The 7316-nt window shown below is 32.4% G+C and overlaps 1 long non-coding RNA gene across 1 annotated transcript; it reads left to right on the top strand.

The window, feature by feature from the left end:
* The first annotated feature begins 431 nt into the window (after positions 1-431).
* On the top strand, positions 432-7191 carry LOC145332802 (uncharacterized). The gene is made up of 3 exons (XR_013884313.1): positions 432-478; positions 739-876; positions 7021-7191. It is a non-coding gene; the product is annotated as an uncharacterized LOC145332802 (long non-coding RNA).
* The last annotated feature ends 125 nt before the right edge of the window (positions 7192-7316 follow it).

The following is a 7316-nucleotide window of genomic DNA, read 5'->3' as shown; positions in this document are numbered from 1 at the left end:
TGCCTAGAGGTCAATACTGCACAGCTACCAGCGGTCAACCTACACTCTCTGATTATTCCTATTTTGCTTATGCAAACCAGGAATGTTTTTTAATTTTATTGAAAATCATTTTGAAACTTTCAAAATTGTCTGATAGCCGGCAGATTTCAATAATAAATAATTATAAGATTATATAAAGGAGTAAGTTCTTTTTTATGTATATTAATATCTCAAAAAGAACAAAACTGATTGGGTCCTCTGCTTTAAGTAAACTTCATATAGTACCCGTGATGGTTTTAGGGAATTTCATTTTCGGATTTGATCTTGAATGGGTTTAAGCTATATTTGTAGCCACTTTGATACAAAACCTCTATATGATAAAGCCACAGAAGATAATAAAAAATGGGAAAATTACTTTTTCATCAAAATCATTTTAAAAATACAAAACATCTAGTTACCTGAAAAAAATTCTTTGGACCTCACATCATTATTTTCTCAGGTCTGTTTTAAGTTATAACAATATTAAAAAGTTACTTATCAAAGCTTAATTTTTTTTTTTGACACCTATTTTTGTGAATAAATTGCTTTTAGTTATGTAATTTTTGAGGGAGGAAGAAGATTTGATGGAATTTAAGGAATTGCTTGTCTTAAATAAAAAGTTTCTAAATTACACTTTTCCAAGAAACCAAGAATAAATTGATAATAGTTGACTAAAAATAGTAATTTAAAAATAATTTTTCTTTATCCTTACAATTTTAGAGCCTACAGCAACAGAGTGGGGGTATAGCTGGTATACCTGGGGGGATTCATCATCACCAGCCAGGAACAGCTGATCAACCTGCTGACCCATCAGCTCAGATAATCAGCCTCCAGCTACCATATCATCATTATAATCAGGTAGGAACAGTTGATCAATATGCTGATCCATCAGCTCCGATAATCAGCCTTAAGCTACCAAATTATCATTAAAATCAAATATCTTTACAGCTAGGACAATGTAGTTCATACGTAGCACAGCTATAATCAGTAAAATATATGAATAACTTAATATGAAAATCATACAGAAAGTACAAGTAAGGCTCCTATGATTCCTTAATCTAGGTGAGAGGGGCGGTCGCTTACTTACCTGTCTTTAAAAAAAATTCTGAAACCTTAAAAGATGCATATTTAGCTCACCCTATCTTCACCATATTCGAATATGATGAACAATTATGATGTCGAAAATTTATTCCCCTTTTAGGATGTAAAATGTAAAAAAATTATTATAAGTAATTTTATTTAGGATAAAGTACATCTGTAAACATTCTTCTATAAGAATTTATCCTATTATATAAAGTAGCAAGATTTTTTTTGTTTTTAGAGAAGGATCTCGCTAACCACATGACCTATAAAGTTATCCTTTACAGTGAAGCTTCTTATAGGTCCAGGGAAGGTTTCAAACTATTTTGGGAGGGTATCTCCACACTCCCAGTTAATAATGACTCCCACTTAAAAAATTTTTTTTTTTTACTTTTTCTTTGTAAAACTCAAATTGAAAATGTGGGAGGGTCATTTTTTTGGTCCTATCTTAAGTGCCCCTAGATGGTTCCAGGGACGTAGCCGCTAGTATAAATAAATAATAAATGAATAAGATGGATTTATTTATACCTTATAATTTGTATATGTGTATATTTGAGGTTAGGAATCTATAGGGATAAGACAATGGCAGATAAATTGATGTACGTCCCTAATGGTAAAACACACAATTACCACTTATATAGATTACAATTGGTATTTCAAACTTTAGGACACTCAAACTAATAAATCAAAATTCAACAAAAGTCCCAAAAGTTGTTCAGCCAAAGACTTTGGGGACTAGTGTATTAAACAGCACAATGTCCTCCCTGATTTGAGGTACTAAATATATTTATAAGATTGATCTGTATGTATAATTACTCAGAGAGGGAAGGGACATTGGCCTGTTTATTACACTTGTCCCCAAAGTTTTATTATGACGGTTTCTTATTCTTTGGGTTAACAACTTTGGGGACTACTTTGAATTATGATTGGTTCATTCATTTTATTGTCGAAACATTTCAACCACTAATAATAATAATATACAAAAGGGGTAATTTTGTTTATCATCATTGGGGATTAACATTAATTTAACGGCCATTGTCTTATCCCTTTAGATCCCTAATAATTACTACCTTATTTATATTTAATCACACAATTTACCAATATAGTCTCAAATATACTTACAATTATCTATAATACAAAGTAGAACGATGTCTGTCTGTCTGTCCGTCTCTTAAGATCTCAGTAACCACTATACCGATTAAATTTTACTCTTCAGGGAATATACCTACAGGTCCTGTGGTGGTTTTAGGCTATTTTTTTGGGAGGTAAGACAACCCCAACCCCTCAAAAAACTAAAATATCCCCTTTCAATTTTTTAAAAAAATATGTTCGAAAATAGTGGGTGCATCTCCATTTATTTATTTAAAATTTTTGAATATGTTCGAAATAAGTGGTTGCATCTCGATTATTTTTATTTACCTCTTGCGGCAAAGCCCCTAGTGGCTAGAGGCGAAACCGCAAGTATTATATAAAGTACCATAGAGTGATCAACACAGTTTTATAAACATGTTATTTTCATTCCGTAATTGCAATACACAGTGTTTCATTGTCTAATTTTAACAAATTATCAGTTAGTTTATAAATCCTTATAATAAAGTAACAGGATGTCTATGTGTATTTGTGTTTTTTTTTCTCTACTGAAGGATCTCTGAACCGATCAGGTTCTCCTTAACAGTGTAGCTTCTTATATGTCCCGGTAAGGTTTATAACTATTTTGGGGGAGGGTAACACTACCCTTCCCAGAGGAATCGACAAAAATAAATTATCTAAAAACATAACTAACACCATTTTTCGGTGAAAAAAATATTTTTGGTAAATAGCTGGTAAATAGAAGATTGAAAAGAAGATTTTACGTGTCCCTAGAGGCCTCTAGGGGCGAAGACGCTAGTAAAGAGTTTAAAGTAGTAAAGTTTCTTTGTCTGAAGCTTAAGATTTCAATTACTACTGAACCAAATGAGGTTTACATAATTTGTGAAGCTTCAATTAGGTCCCAGGATGGTTTTATTCTATTTACTTTTTTTATTTGAGCTATGGGATTGAGTCCTCAATTAGTGGTCAGTTAATTTATCCAGTAGGAGGGAAGGGGATATGGCAAAGGGGGTGGATAAGGGTGTCTTTATTTTAGCGAGCTTTGAGTATCACTTTATTACATGAAAATCAAATTAATTTTAAATCGATGATTAAAATTTGTGTTTTAAAAAACAATGAATAAAAAAATGTTTACTCTTTAGATGAAATGAATTTGAAGATTGAAATCTGTAAGTTAATTCTTTCCAATTATAAACAATGAACATATCTTTCTGAAAATAGTAAATCTACCTTACTTGCATATATACGTTATCAGGGATCTTAAGAGATAAGACAATGGGAGATAAATTGATGTACATCCCAATGATGATACACAAATTTTACCCCTACTGTAGATTACAATTAGTGGTTGAAACATTTTGATACTCAATTTAATGAACCAACCAATCAAAATTCAATAAAAGTCCTCAATATTGTTAAGCCAACAAATAAGAAAACGTTATTATAAGACTTTGGGGAACAATGTCCCCATCCTCCCTCAGGATTTACAGTCCAATGTTCCCGTCATCCCTGCATTTTGGATATAAAGTACATTGTATATATTTGTTAAAGATTATATTTACTGTATAAAATGCACTTTGTTAAAGTAAAGCTTTTCTACAATTAGGGTCGTTCAGTACGTCCGACGGTGACGGTTAGATCTTTTCATTAATTTTAACATATTGGAATTGTCTTATAGACTTTAAACTTTACATTATGATTCCTATAACAGTTAGTAAGATTTGGGAAGCGAAGCAACTCTATAATGGTTACCAGAAAGTATTTAACACATATTGATTTTTTACAAAACTTTGTATGATGTAATTATCCTATTCATTTGATTTTGAAGTAATGATTCCTAGAAAAACATGGTACAATATTATAAGCAAGGCATCTCTATAATCAATAACAAAAATTAAAATACATCCTTTCATGTAGTGCATCATCCTGTATTTGCGAAATTTTTCTACAACTTTATGTACAATTCTGTTTACACTTACAAATTAATATTCTGCTTATTAAGTTCTGACACTCAACAAGAGTTATTATTCCTTTGTCCTTCTGATTGTAGAGCTTCGCTTTTATGGATGTCGTCATCCTTGTTTATTATTACCAATACATATTTTCTGTCAACAATTTGTAAATATTTTGTATTTAGCAATGAAACCCTTTTAATTTTAATTAACCTTTGAAAATATATCTGAACATTTTATCAGGATATAATCTTAAATATTATAGATATTGTATATAGATTGTTATAAAAAACGAATTTTGTTCATAATTTGATTTAAACAACAGCTATTCTTAAATTAAAGCCTGTAAGTTTTTTAAATGATCAATCATATATTTGATCATAAGTCTGTCAAAAATACTTTCGAAAGAGACCTTTTTCGACATAAGATACTGAAATAGTTCCTTAATAAGCCAAAATTAAGAAAAAGTCTAAAAAAAAGATTTTATGGTTTCCATACATATAAAAACTTACACCAAAATTTGCATATTTTTAGTATTTCCATGAAATAGAAAGATATTACAAAAGTGATTACTTGGGCCTATAAAGGAATTGTTTCAGTATCTTAGGTCGAAAAAGGTCTATTTTGAAAGAATTCTTACAGAGTTATAACCAAATACATGATCGAACATATAAAAAAAAGACTTTATGGTATGTTCGTTTGTTGGGTCATCCAATTGTCTGAATCATAGACGCATTATCACTTGCGCTACTGCATAATATAGAAGAGCTTTTTTTACATAAAAAATTACTGTTCTTAATTTTTTCTACTAAAACCTTTTTTGAATAAAAAATTAATTAAATAATTTTTCTGTTTTTTTTAAAAAAAAACATGTTATCCTATTAGAAACCTAATTTGTAAATGGAAAAATAGAAGAGCAAGATTTATTTTATTTTTACATGTATCAAGGATGACAACATCCATAAATTGAGTCAAAAGGAAAAAAATACAAGATAAAATAAGCATAAGATTAAACCAGTTTCTTAGCCCTGAGGGTAAACAAAGCTGGTATTATTTTTTACGATTTTTTTTGATAATTGTGTAAAATTCTTCTTTAACCCATTAGTGCCAAGCGCCACTTTTATGGGCCGATCGAGCTGAAAATCTCAGGGAAGCTTTATAATGGTCAAAACTGAATTCGTATTTTTTTGTTTTGCTCTAGTGGCGTGCACAGGAAAGTTGCAAAAAAACCCGGTTCGGCTCGGCCATAAATACCAACCAGGCATTATTACCCGTTTGGGCGGTTTCCACCTGCGTTAAAACCCAGTTTTGCTGTAAAAACCCGGTTATTTTGACCAAAAATCGAAAAATGTAATTTTTGAACGCCGAAAGTGAGATGAACACTTTTTAGAACTTTGATACTATCCATAATTGAAAACTACACAACCTCATGTAATCTATAGAGCTACAAGTATAATACAAAGCGATTTATTTCAAATTCAGTGTTTCGGCTATAGGTGCCGCCGTTTTCGGGTAAAAAAACCCGTTGCTCGAAGTTTTAAAAGACACACACTACAAAAAAAGAACATATCAAATTTGGGTGTTATATATCAGAAAACGAGCATAAAACTATTGGGTGACACCTATAGAGATTACTTGGGTTATTAGGGTGGCTCAAACCCTTACTAATGACGTAAACTGTTATTTTTATTGGTTGAAAAGTTAAAACCGGGTAATAAAAACCGAAACCGAGCCGGGTTTTAAAACTGTCGGGTATTTATGGCCAAGCCGAACCGGGTCATAATAGGGCGTAAAAAAACGATAAAAAAATCATATAAAAAATAATAATTTGAATAAAACGAATTCACAAATAGATGTACTTGTCAATAAACATTAGATTTCACGAAAAAAATCAGCGACTTTACTATAAAAACAAAAAAGTTAGAAGGGGTATTTTGAATTTTCATGATTTTCAAATTTTGTTGAGCTATACCGGCAAACGGAAGTAAGCTAAACTGCCTGCTCCAGGGGGAAATGAAAGCCAGGGTAGTAGAGAGGGGATTCATACTAAGAATGATGCAATTATGAAGCCGGAAACCGGTTTTTTTCCATTTTTCGGAACCGGGTTTTAATGCCCGGTTCCGCACTAATGGGTTAATACACTGAAAAACTGGTTCTTATTCACAGGATATTAATCGGCCTCGACGACATACTGGAATCAAGGACGTCCAGGGGGGGGGGGGGGGAGGGGTAAAGGGGTGATTACCCCCCCTCACACGAAATAAATATTTTACATTTTACCCCCCCAAGTAAAATTTACCCTACCTTAAGGGTGCCGTAGGCACCTCCAACTAATTAGAAGGGGGTAATTACCCCCCCCCCCAAAAAAAAAAAATAAAAATCCCCATGAAAAAAATTTTACTACTAAATATTTAATAGTATTTCATGATTAGGTAGGTACATTTTTACATTATTTAAATTACCCCCCCTCAAAAAAAAAAAAATTTTACCCCTGGGGTAAATTAAGGGGGGGGGGTAAAATTTTTTTTTACAGATTTAAGGGGGGGTAATTACCCCCCCCCCCACCAAGCAAATTTTACCCCCGGAGTAAAAATTTTAGGGGTAGTAAAAATAATTTGTGGCCCGCTTCACGCTTCATTTTACCCCCCTAAATACAAATTACCTCCCCCTTAAAAAAATGTTACCCCTCCCCCAAATAAAAAAGCTTGGACGCCCCTTACTGGTAAAGTTATTAATTGGATCGTATTGTAAATGTACAATTATATGATTATAACCATTTTTTCAGCCCCAAGATGCGGATATAATTCGATGATATGCATGATTTTTCAGTATGACTAACCGGTTTTAAAGCCATACTGGAATTCTTTTTACATAATTTTAGACTGGAGGAGGATATCAGTTACTTTCTTTACAGACAGCCACACCACCAACTTCTACATCTCATGTTTTAACTCAAGGACTGTTTCTTTGTACTTTAAACTAGCAGCTACTTCCCTCGAGGCCTCTAGGGGCACTTGAGGGTGTAAAAAGAAAGGAGTCGACACACCCCACTTTCGATTTTAGTTTTCATATTTTTTGGTGGGGGAGAGAAAATAGTATTCTAGGTGCCTTTTCTCTTAGGAGGGTTGTGGTACTCTCCCCTGAAATAGTTATATACCTTACAAGAAATACCCAACA

This window comes from Acartia tonsa, chromosome 11 (assembly GCF_053477335.1).
Source record: "Acartia tonsa isolate MP-2025a chromosome 11, ASM5347733v1, whole genome shotgun sequence".
Lineage (NCBI taxonomy): Eukaryota > Metazoa > Arthropoda > Copepoda > Calanoida > Acartiidae > Acartia > Acartia tonsa.
This window is presented reverse-complemented; position numbering and strand designations above follow the sequence as displayed.